Source organism: Papaver somniferum, chromosome 4, assembly GCF_003573695.1.
Source record: "Papaver somniferum cultivar HN1 chromosome 4, ASM357369v1, whole genome shotgun sequence".
Taxonomy (NCBI): Eukaryota; Viridiplantae; Streptophyta; class Magnoliopsida; order Ranunculales; family Papaveraceae; genus Papaver; species Papaver somniferum.
Genome location: NC_039361.1, coordinates 22,408,775 through 22,421,766, shown reverse-complemented (window position 1 = coordinate 22,421,766; position 12,992 = coordinate 22,408,775). Strand labels below are relative to the sequence as shown.

Below are 12,992 nucleotides of genomic sequence, written 5' to 3'. Positions count from 1 at the left end.
ACCCCTCCTTCAGCACTGCCGCAACCCTAGTTTCAGCGAGATTTGCTCGCTGAACAACCACCACCATCACCATCTGCATATCCGCCTGCATCCACCAGCATACATCCATCAGTTTGCATTCATATACCACCTGCATTCACCCATCACCAGTTCCGTCTCCATCTTCACAACATACCATTCCACCACCAGTCTTTTGCATCCCACCAGCACTTCACAGGCAGTCCATCATCACCTGCATATTCACCACCATCCTTGCATACCACCAGTTACCACCACCAGCTCATACGTATACAGCAGCTGCAGTTCACCTTCCATCCACCTTCACAGCCATCTACAGACTATCACCACTACCACCACTACATAACCTGCAGTCCACTAATACCATACCAGCAAGTTCATCCAGTACCAGGCTTTGAGCAGCAATACAGCCACCATCGGAGCACCGCACAGGTCTGAGTTCGCGACCAACACCAGCAGCAATAACAACTCCACAGTCATCACCAGGCCATACATCATTCACTCCACCTGCTGCTGCGTTGGTTCGCTAGATTGGTTTGCTTGTTTAGTATTATATTTTGCTGTGTATACCATGAACTCCAGTAGCTAATTGCATCCTGATTAGGAACGATTTTGATGTCCGAAACATGATCTCCAATTGATATTTAAACTGCCATTTTCTTGCAATCTATTTCGTTATTGCTTATTCTCTACGGTACCAATATTGTTATATGAATTATTCTTGAATCGTTTAAGTTGCAAATTGAATGGTTAATGGATGATTCTAATGCTAGTTGAGACCTCTTCGACCCATAATTGTCTAGAGAGTCTTAATACAAGTAGTAATATGTGGTTATTGACGATGGGATTTTGTTAAATATCCATGTGTAAAGATTGACACTAGTAGATGAGTCGAGCCTATGTATTTGTCACTAGGAATAGCCTATCTCACGGAACTTAATGCATTTGTTTAAGTCACTCCTAGAGAGCGTACTTCTAGGAAACTTGGCAAGTAGAATCCGATAGTCGAGCGCTTCCGTGTCCGGTGAATTAAGAGATTGCGGAGTATTTGAGCGTACTAAATATTATAGGGTTATTAGTAATGAGATACTTTGCGGAAACTAGCTATATTGATAAGATTCATGTTTTGTGACTGAGAAAGAGTCTTTGATCATTCTCATCCTCATATTTGCATTAATATTCAGAAATTCAATCGACAACTTAGACTCAACTCTCCCGTATGAATGAACCTGCTTGTCATTGTACTGCTAGTTAGTGTAAGAGAAGTAAGGAATTTATTTTTGCGAGTTCGACACCTCGTCAGGCTTCAATGGTATTTCCGAAGTTTGGACTAGTGTCTCGCCCGAGCGCCTTGGTTTATTCGTTTTTGTTATGTAAGCATCGATTTCTCTTTGGTTACTGGCATGTTTAGCCTTCTTCGTCTTGGCTTTCGGGGAATTGATCATATTCTCTCCATTTTGTACGTCCATCTTGTAGCAATATTTTGCCTCGCCTGAATCTCCTATGATCTCCACGATTCCATCGGGCGTTGAAAACCTTAGTCTCTGGTGATACGTTGATGCGACTCCTTTAAATCTGTGGACCCAGGATCGCTCAACAATAGCAGTGTAGGATGAAAGTACATCTACCACAAAAAATGTGGTTAAAGTTAAGATTTTCCCTACATGGATTTCTAGAGTTACCTCGCCCCTGGAGCGGGTAGAAGAGCCATTAAAGCCAAATACGTTGTATGTAGAGGGAATCAAACATTCGTCCTTTAGACCCATTTATTTAAACGTTTCATATAATAGGATTTTTGACGGAACTTCCTCCATCGATTAATATCTTGGGCATCGCCTAGGGTAGCGTCTTTGGTTTCTCCTCCTTGCTCGGGGAGTGTGATGGCCATCATGACCACTAGGGGATCATTGTGATTTCTCCCACCATCTGGTGCCTCGGAGGTCGAAAAGATGATTGGTTGCCTCATCCAATCCTCCGTGTGTGGTTCTTTTACCACACTGAAAACTTCGTCACTTTCAAAGTTTCGCTTATGGATTCGTCATGTGATACTTCCTTCAGGTATGAGAGCTGTAATAGCTGAGTGGGATATCGTATTGCACCCCAAGTATTGTACCTCGCGCGGGATTTCCACACGATGGAAAGGTGGTCCTGTCGCCTGCGGAGTCGCGGGTTGCGCGATATACTCCTGTAGTTTACCGTCATTGATCATGTCTTGCACCATTTTCTTCAGATTTCTGCACGAGTCTGTCGGGGTGGCTATAGAATTGGTGGAATTCGCAGAAATCTGTCATATTCTTAGCGTATTCAGGCTATTGCCCTCTATTCCATGGGAAATTAATCTTGTATTTTTCGTCGACCTTCTTAAAGATCTCGGAGACGGAGTGTTAAGTTTTGTGTAGACCGGGTCCATAAACTTTTCATTCTTTGGATGGGCATGATCTCTCCCTTTCCACCCTCCACTTCGATGCTTATCGAAACGTGTGGATCCATTGTTAGGTTGTGTTGTACCCCTAGCTTGTGTTTGGGGGTTTTGATGTTCAACCACGTTGGTCCCTCTGCAGTTTCCTTTAACCATCCTGTCATAGGTCCCGTCTTGGAGTTCCTCTAGTGCTATGTAGTCCTCCTGAATTTCTCTTAGCTTTCCTAGGCATGGTGGCATTGTCTCGTACATTTGGACGAATATGGGATCTGTGTTTCTTAGGATATTCTTGAAGCCCAGGATCGCGTAGGCTTCTGGAACCTTTCCGATATCGGCACATAATTTTCTCCATCGAGTCAAGAGAGAACGAAGTTTCTCGCTTAGTCTTATGGCTAACTGACACAACATGTCAATTCCGGGTTTAACTCGGTTGTTATGCACGTACGCTTCTAAGAATAGCTCGGAGAGGTGAGCAAATGATTTGACCGACCCCTTCGCCAGGTTATTAAACCACATCAGGGCTTCATCTTTCAGATTTGCGGGAAAGAACTTACACATCCCGACATCGTACTGATTCCATTGTGTTAATGTCATGCGATAGGATCGGAGATATTCGATCGCATCGCCTGTCCCGCTGAAGGGAGCTGTGAAGGACGGAAGAGACCATTTCCTTGGAAATGGTTGAGTTAGTAGACTCTCGGCTAGGGGGGATTTGCCTGCCTCTTGCATCACTTCCGCCAATTTTTGGCCTCCTTGTCGTCAGGTAGCCTCCTTGTACATCGCCTCTAGTTGGCAGAGTCAGACCTGCAACTGGTCGTCGATATGCCTCCTCTCGACCTTCTTCTTTCGCCCTCGTTCCCTTTCGGGTGAGAAGGATACTTCTGTATGACGATATCTTGATCGTCTCGAGTCCTCATTGAACTGTTTAGTATGAGGCATCGGTCTAGTCCGAGCAAACGTTTCCTTTGTTACATCACCTCGCTTAAGGGTTCTTTCCGTCATATTCTCGGTGTCGCCATTGGCCTCGCCTTCCTCCTTATTTTCTCGTATGTGTCTAGGATTGATATCGGATGTCCCCTCCGATGGGCTATCTCCTTCATTTAGAATTCCTTTGCTTCCATTGGGAAACGGGTCCTCTGTCTCCTCGTTCGAGGTATCAGGTATGTGAACATGTTCATATTCATGTAGGTTAGCGAAAGGATTTTCCTCCTCGGGTATATCCTTCATGAGTGGCTCATTTTTCTTGGTTCTAAGCCTTAGCTTACGATTTTTCCGTTCGAGCCTCCTGTTGCGTTGTTCCAATTTTATCTCATTCTCTCCTCCTGCGCCTTTTGCGCTTTCATGATGGTTGCGGGAGCTGCAGTGGTGTTATCAAGACTAGAAGAGTCTTCCTTCTTGGTTTCAATGTTTTCCATTCGCCTAGGTGAATGGTTCAACCCTCCTGGTTGAGTCAAATGGATATCGTCTTGTCCTTCGAAGGGATTTTCCTCTTCATCATAGCAAGAGTTATCTGTTAACCCTTCCCGATACTGGTCATCGGGTTGTCCCTCTCATGGGAGTACATCGTTGTGCAGAGCCTCGCCTGGCTCCATATCGTCAAGTCCTTCGGGTGGCGCTCCACCAGTTTCACCTTGACTTCTGCGAGCGGATCGTCTCACCTGCGATATATGCAATAGTACTTAATTTGTCTTTTCCTTTAGAAAGGTGGGGACCTAAGTTTGCAGGTCATGTACAATTTCTAAGTCAGAGTTTCCACTTGGATAAAGTTTTAGTAATAGAAAAAAGGTGTTCTTCTCAATTATCGAGTAACCTTCCTCCTTCTACATGTCATACCTTTAAAGGAGAAAAATCATTTATGCTGATTGAGTATGCTTTTCCATTTTAGAAAATATTTCTTAATGTCTTAAATTTTTGATTTGAACAAACTTTGAGTTTGATGAACAATTATATGCTCATTAACTTTCCCCTTTTCTTAGATTTGAATTTCTAAGAAGAAGATTTTAGTCTATTTTGAGTTTCAAGAAATGAAGAACACCATGAGTAGTCCTTCTTATTCTAGTCTCTACAACTATCGTAGTATGATTTTATTTCTACGAAGTCGTCTGAGCTGAATTTTCTTCCCAACTCTTTCATAGAGGAGATCGTATGAGTGTTGACATGAAGTAGTTTAGGACTCCAATTTCGCTCCGACCGTCAACTCTCCCGAGTCTCTTTAGGAAGGTGTTGTGGATCTTTAAGAAAACGTGAAATCTTAATAAAATAAACGAGAAAGTGCAGATCTCATATTTCTGAGAGTCTTCAGGACTTCACTGATTGTGTAGATCGTGTTGTGTCCAAGATCTACTCATAAGTTTCATGAAGATCTACACAGTGGTATGAAAAACCACTTTTCTTTGAAAAGTTATGAAAAAACTATAAAACTTTGGTAGGTAGGTAGACTAAATCTTCATACCTCCCTGTTTCTAGCGCCAAAATGTAGTTGCATCTTTTCTAAGTACTACACCCAAGTAGATCTAACGATTGTAAAACTATTAACATTCAAGATTCAAAGATAAACAAGATGTAAAGAACATGAAAGTAAAGGTGAACACATATATAACGTGGTTCGACCATTGTGACCTACATCCACGGGAAATAAAATATCTTCTTTATTTATTAAGGAGTTCGATTAGACCATTCCTTACACGCGTGATACATGTAGCCTTGTAGTAGGTGTCTCGATTTAGACGAAATCACCTTTTAGAGAATGATTCAATATCTTCATCTCATCATCTTATCACCCCTTGAGATGTTGACGCGTGGCGATCCGGTATTTTACCTTCACAAGGCTAGAAAGGAAGAATCATAAGCTAAAACGTAGAATGAAGAAAAAGGTACCACCCACTATCATGGATGAGATCCCCGAGGAGGAAAATCCTTTTGAGAATTTAAAAAAAGATGAAAATATTCATATCCCTGATACCTCAAACGAGGAAATAAAAGATCGATTTCTCAAGGGGAGCAAAGGAGTTTTGAATGAGGATGATAGTCCATCTGATGTCAACCCTAGGCATAGGCGGGAAAAGAAGAAATAACACGAAACTAAAACCAATGGCGTTATCAAAAACCAGGAAGGTGGGAATCCTAAGCGATGGGCCACCCGATGCCAATCAAAGGAAAAGTCAACTCACTCCAAACCAATGTCATACGGTGAGCAATCCGATGAGGATTTAGGTAAATGAAGTTATCGTCACCCAGAAGTTTCCTTCTCGCCCGAGAGGGAACAAAGACGAAAGAAGAAGGACGGGAGAAGGCACATTGATGACCCAGTTGCAGGTTCGACTTTGACAGTTAGAGGCGATGTACAAAGAAGCTACCGGAAGATAATGAGGCCAAGAGTTGCAGAAGTAATTCAGGAGGCAAGATAATCTCCCCTAACGGAGAGTCTATCGGCTCAACCATTTCCAAGGAAATTCTCCCTTCCGATTTTCGCAAATCCCTTCAACGGGACCGGCGATGACGTTGAACATCTCTGATCGTATCGTATGACATTAACGCAATGGAACCAATATGATGTTGTAATGTGTAAATTCTTCCCAGCTAGTTTAAAATATGAAGCCCTGATGTGGTTTAATAACTTGCCGAAAGAACTGTCCGAGCTATTCTTGGAAGCATATATGCATAACAGTCAATGAAAAGGCGAGGGTACCCAAATATACCTCAAGTTAAAACTTTTCCTACCTATAAGTCATTTCTCCGAAAGTGATTGTCTATGGACTGAGTCGAGATAATGCAACTAATCGGTTCACACTTCGTGTGATTGCCTATGGATACGAGATCGAGACAATACAACAACGAAGTATGTTTACTTGATAAAAAGGTTCATACTTAACCAAGCACAATAGGATTGCTTATCAAGTAAATAGGAATTTAACGTTTGTGTGATTTACTTTAGTTATAATAAAACAATTATAATGCGGAAAATAAAAGTAAATGACACAACAATATTTTGTTAAAGAGGAAACCGCAAATGCAGAAAAACCCCGGGACCTTGTCCAGAATTGAATACTCTCAGGATTAAGCCGCTACGCAAAATTAAACCAAATTCGTACAGTTGCGACCAAGCAACTAAACCTATAGTTCACCTAGTTTCGTCTGTATTCCCACGCCTCCAACCTATGAATAAGTCAGTACTTGGAACAATTTCTTTGGTTCGTATTTAAAACAGTAAAGGAACAAAAAATATGTTTGGTAGAAACTCTCTTCAACCAAGTGATGTGAGTTCGACAAAGGCTCTTCTGTTTATCTCAAATAAACTCCTTCGTCAGGTTCTTAGATCTATCTTATTGCGACCAAGCAACTAAACCTATAGTTCACCTAGTTTCGTCTGTATTCCCACGCCTCCAACCTATGAATAAGTCACGTACTTGGAACAATTCGTTTGGTTCGTATTTAAAACAGTAAAGGAACAACAAATCTGTTTGGTAGCAACTCTCTTCAACCAAGTGATGTGAGTTCGACAAAGGCTCTTCTGTTTATCTCAAATAAACTCCTTCGTCAGGTTCTTAGATCTATCTTATGCTCAATTACCGAAGTAATTGTTAAGATTTTGCAGTCAATACTTTTAATCACAAAGAATTATATTGATGCCGATCTACACAAATAACACCATATCCTTGTTTTAGCAACACTTCATTTTCGGAGGTGCGCAACGAATATAGAGGTTGCACAGTAAACAACGTTAATATCCGTTGCGCACCAGATCATCAGTTGCGCAAATAAGTTTTATTCCATTTATTAAAATTACCTAGTGGTACAACGTATACTTTATTTCTTAATTTTCTGATTTTTTTCTTAAAATATTTATTTCACAGATTTCTCTATCTCTTTCTATTTTTCCTCGAAGGCTCTGGCCTCTGGGTTTCAGTCGAGAGAAAGAAAAAAAAAATCGAGAGAAAGAAGAAAAAAAATCGTCAATACTGCAGTTTAATCAAACCCCAGCTTCAATAGATTTTAGGTTCCAACAAATCTTATAAATTTTCTCATCAATACTGCAGTCTAATCAAACCCCATCTTCAAAACCCATATGTCCCGATCTACAAATTGTTTCCTTGAAATCTGAAAATCAAATCATTCAACCTCTGATATAAACTAGTTTGTTGGATTATCATCAGGTATAAACTAGTTTGTGGTCAATTTTATTTTTATCTAAAATCATTTGATAGAGTTAGGGTTTTTGATTTTGACCTAACTAGTATACGAAAGAGTTAGGGTTTTGATTTTGGTGCTCTTTTTTTGTAATATGTAGAGAAAGGAAATTCATTTAATCACTAAACTTTAGTTTTACCAAATTCATTTAATCAGATTAATTTCTATCACGTATTTCGAGTTCCTCCAGAGAAAGAAAGAAAAAAAATGAAACCCTGGATTTAGTTTCAATCTTCTCTCGTGGTGGGATTTGATTTGGAGATTTTAATCTTCATCTCGATTATCACCTCAGTTCTGGTATTCTATTTCTGCTTTTACTTCTTCATCTCGATTTCCTAGCCGATTCTCACCTCAAATCTGATTATTTCTTCATCTCAGTGTTTATTCAGATTTGTTTGGAAAGATTTACTCACCGAATTTCTCTCACTTTAGAAGTAAACATTCTAACCTTCTCTCTTTTTTCCCCAGTTTGATTCGATTTTTTTCTTTTATCTGAATATTTTTGGTTTCCTTTTAGACACAAATTCGATGCATTAGAAGCAAGGATTTCGACGCCTGAATCTCTTGAATTTCAGAAAAAGGAATCAACTCAGGTAAGATTTTATGCAAGTTTTTGATTGAATTAGGTGATGTTAGAGACTTGGGATTTTTTGTTGGGTTGGGAAAGTTTAGGAAGTAAGCGATTGCTTGACGAATGACTAGTTTCTATTCAAAATGAGTAATTTGGTTTCCTTGCTTGAATACAGTGAATTCAATTAAACATGATTGTATTGGGTTAGTGGTTTTTTGTGGAAATCTGTTGCCCAAACTAGGGGAATATGGTCGAAGTTGAGGTTACACTTAGTTTGATTTGTTGTTCTCTGAGCAAGTGAGTTAAGTCCTACTATAATGGTTAATTGAGTTCAGGATATTTTTGGGCGAAAATTCAGTTATATTAATAAGGTAAAGTTATCCTAGTAATTTGGATGAGCATCTCCTGGAAGCATCAGTGTGCTTGGGTATTCATGTTCAAGTCTTTAATCCTATTGATTATGTACTCGAGGTTGTATCTTTAACGGGTAATTATGAACTGTTAGGATGTGGTATAAAGATGATAGTAGAGAGGAAGAGCACAACAAATACGTAGAAAATACATTGTTAGTGGTTTTTGTGTACGCATACATAACTAAAAGGACCTATCGCTCTGTGAGTTGCATTTGAAAGATATGCCTGTGAATTTTGAGAACAACCTAAGAGGTAAGGAGTTCGTGAAAGTCCTGTCACGTATTGCCTATCAGTTTTGGTTTGGACATATGCTGAATACCGTAGACACAAAGTTATATCCACAGTAGTCGAGCACATTGACACTTTAATTGTGTTCTGTTTTTTTGTTGATTGCTAACTTAGATTAAAATGGATTTCTGATTATATTCTCGCGTTATAATTTGAATTAACAGAAAATCTGGTGATGTGCATTGGCCAGAAAATTTACTTGCTATATAATGTATTTGTTTCCAACCTACATTATGAACTTCACTAGGAAAATTTCCATTAGATTGTGGTATCCAAGAATATGTTTTTCTCCTGTGCAAGGTAAAAATTTGATTGTTGTAGCTTTGAACAGTTTATTTTTTCTATTCTAGTTATATTTGTTTAAAAAAATTTCAGTTCTGGATTTAAGATCCGTGGCTTAATTGATGTCAAGTATTCAGGCAGAAACCGAGACTCATAGCAAGCCTGGATCTTTGTTTATGTATACTCATTACAAACAAAGTGATAGATGGGGTTGCTGGTGCAGAAGATTACAACCCCATGCTCTATTGTCCTGGGATGATAATAAGGTTATAGTTTTAAGAACTGCATCTTGACAGGACCAGCTCCTGACCTGAGCAAGATACCACACCTCGCCTATATGTAAGTTTGTCAGAGTTTCTTTATTATTTTACTGGCATGAGGTTACTTATCCGTAATTCCGGTGAATGGATTTCCTTTCTCTTTTACGTTTTGACTGTTTTTAACATATTTCTGAAGTTCGACTAACATTTCCTTTTTCATACAGAGAAGAAGTTGATAGGTAGGTTGGTGGGAGTCTTATTAGCTAGCTAGGCAGTTTTTTATTGGTTACAATTTTCTTGATCTCAATTCCATGATTAGTGGGACATGACTGGTTACTATTCTTTTGTAACCATTTTTGATTTTCATATTGTTAATGGCATGCTAGTACAATGTTACTTGTTCACTACAGTATCGCTAGAGCTTTGTAGAGTGATCAAGTGCTCAAACTTTTGGCTTGCAGAAGTTGACTAGTGAAAACTCTTGCAAACCTTTCTTAATGCATGATAACATCAAACATTCTTTAGCTATCGACTGATGAATGTCTGTCCTGTGAAGCATCTTAACTTGCAACCATAATTGTCTGAATGATGCAAGCCCTTAATTAGGGATAGCTAATGAACAAAGTCCATTTTCCAGTGTAGGTTCTGAAGAATTTCTTCAACTGAACTACCACTAATTAGGTTGATTTCTGATTTTGTTTCTTCCTTCGTCAGGATATCTTCCTCCATCATAAGTCAGAACTAAGGTTTGGTTTCTTCTTTAGTTTCGTTTCGGTGTTGATAATCTTTCCCACTCGTATGTTTTGGGGTTGTATGAGTTCTAGGACTCAGTTTCTTAGTTCCATTATATCTTGGTACCATGCTTTGGTATTTCCTTTTGATCGACATGAGTTTGTTTGTTTGTTTCAGGAACAAGATATGGCGCCAGTCTGCGGAAGCAGATCAAGAAGATGGAAATTAGTCAGCATTCCTAGTACTTCTGTTAATCTTGCAGAAATCAGTCAGCACTCCAAGTAAGACTCATTCTCATGTCTAATTTCCATTCCATTATATCGTGTTGTCGACGTACTACAGTAAGTTTTCCCCATATTTTTTTCTGAACAAAATTTAGTTTCAGAGTTCATCACTGGACCACTCATTTTCATCAAATGTTATTTTTGCTTGATCTCATTTCTGACCTTATTTCTGGTTTTGTTCGTCGCAGAGGGGAGATTGCTATTATATCCAAAGATATGAAATAGCTAAAAGAGAAATTTGATGAGTGCGTTCCGTTCAGCAAGTCGGTTTCATCAAGCCAAACAAGCTGCATATTAGCAATGAGTACTCATACATAATCCAACTCCCTTGCTCTCTTACTTCGAGAAGGTAAAAAGGTTCTTTGTTTTAATATTAAATCTTATGATCTTTAATAGGTGTACCCTTAGTTTCTCAATTCTGTGTTCTACATCCGTTAGCACCTTAGTACCTTTGGTTCTAAATAATCTTATTTATTTGCTTCTTTACTGGCTGAAAATTGTAACTGGGAGATAAGTATCTGAATGGTGTGTTGAATTAGTGGACTCAATCTGATATATTGATATATTCCCTTATTTTAAATGTAATTTATAACTAGCTTGGTATGTTGGAAACATGGGGTTTTGTTGCAGTGTTTCCAGGCTAGTGTTAATTGCTAATTAATATGCCCAGCTGTCTTATTTACGAGCTTTTTGGTATGTTGTTACTCCTTTCAGTTGATACTCTTGGAACTTGTAGCTGGATGATAAGCAAGCAAAGGACCTGAAAGGTAAAACCTTGTGTCCATCTTGCTGATGTGAGATACTAGTACATTTTCTGTTTCTGTTTTCAACTAGTACATTTTCTGTTTCTGTTTTCAACTAGTTTCTGTTTTTCCTTTATTGAATTTTGAGATGAGAACGTTGTGAAATAACTAAAAGGAGTTGGGATCTGGTTGAATATAATCCTTGCATTAGCTGATCATCAGCAAAATGGCAGGAGGATTAGTGGAAAAACCTTACACCTCGCTATATTTTTGTGCTGACATCTCCAAGAATATGTAGAACTGTACACCAAGGCTAGTTCTCCTTATGGATATTTTTCAGGTGTTATTAATCGCTCTGGTTCTCCTTATGGATATTTTTCTCCTCCTGGTCGAGGAGGCCTATACAACTCACCAAATTATGGACCAGATGTTGGAGGGAAGTTACAAAAAAATAAGGTTCATATTGTAAACTTTCTTATGTACTGAAATGCTGTGTAGATTGAATACATATGATATTAATATGAAAGTACTTGTGATATACTCTTGGTTAGCATGGTCTTTCGTTCTTATGGTTCATTTATCTAGCTACTCTGTTGATGTATGAATCGCTCCTGATGGATTGCAATGATCGATAATTGTTCTTGATCGATTGTAATTCAGGAGCAGAAACCCGCCGGAAATGTGCGGGTGGTAACCTTTTCTTAAACCTGAAAATTATTTTGCAACGCATATAAACGTGGAAATTTATCCGTTGCACGAATCACCTGGAATGAGCAACGTATGTATGCAACAAAATAAATAAACGTTGACAGAAATCACAATGGGACCCACAAAAGTGTTATCATTTGGGTGTAGGATTTCCTGGGTTACAAGTGGTGCGTAGTTTGGACAGCTTGGCTCCAGATTTTTAATCTACAAGGTTTCACCTTGGCATTGGATACCCATATGCTCCAAACCGTAGACAGTCATGCGTGACAATTATTGTACCGTACATTTTCAGAACTACAATTATTGTAGCTTGGTATAGCATTTTGTATATGTACAATGATTTTTTTTTATAAGGATCTTTTCTTTTCCTTGCGTTGGTGGATATTTTAACGGTTAATGTATAATGCACATAATAGAATTTGCGTTGATCTTCACGTGAATCCCCTAAATTACCACATAACAGAATTCTAACTTCTAAGCGGTTAATGTACAGTAAAATAACAAAAATAATCTGAGAAATCAAAACTGTAAATCAAAACTATCACTGCGAGCTTAAATTTGTTTCATGATTCAAAATACCACTAAGACACAAATATCTATTAAGTGACTCGAAAACAACTATTTTGTTCAAAATTTGTCATGTGACTGAAAATTTGTTAATTGACCATTGCAAGTCAAAATCTATCGCGAGACTGAATTTGCATTGCAACTCAGAATATATGCATCAACTAATTAATTCAAAGCATTTTTTATTTGTAAAATGAAGTGATGTAAAGTACAACCAAGTCCCACATTGAGTCGAGAAATGAAGTTCTCATAAAAAAGAAAAAGGAAACAAAAGTTAGGAAATCACTTAGAGATAAGAAGTTGTTCACGTGTGATTAGTCGGAATTTATAGCAAAAGAGCAGCACTCGCGCCATGGAAAACTCAAATACTGATACTCTAAGTTTAAGTAAATTTTTAGAGGAATGAAAATAGGGTGTAGAAATAAGTCCACATACGTGCCTTTTTTCATTGCCAGAGGTTGTTTGATCCATGCAGAGAGACAGTTGAAAGCAGTGTTTTCACTACCCCCTGGGTACTATG

At 38.6% G+C, this 12,992-nt stretch overlaps 1 long non-coding RNA gene across 5 annotated transcripts; it reads left to right on the top strand.

Annotated features, from left to right (window-relative positions):
• The first annotated feature begins 7,324 nt into the window (after nucleotides 1–7,324).
• LOC113273608 lies at nucleotides 7,325–11,642 on the top strand. Of its 5 annotated transcripts, XR_003322515.1 has the most exons (7): nucleotides 7,325–7,590; nucleotides 8,003–8,058; nucleotides 8,142–9,517; nucleotides 10,153–10,184; nucleotides 10,348–10,451; nucleotides 10,643–10,803; nucleotides 11,169–11,642. It is a non-coding gene; the product is annotated as an uncharacterized LOC113273608 (long non-coding RNA). The 5 variants fall into 5 exon arrangements; XR_003322516.1 differs by having other exon boundaries at nucleotides 8,142–8,217; nucleotides 9,316–10,451; XR_003322513.1 differs by having other exon boundaries at nucleotides 10,153–10,451.
• Nucleotides 11,643–12,992: the final 1,350 nt, after the last annotated feature.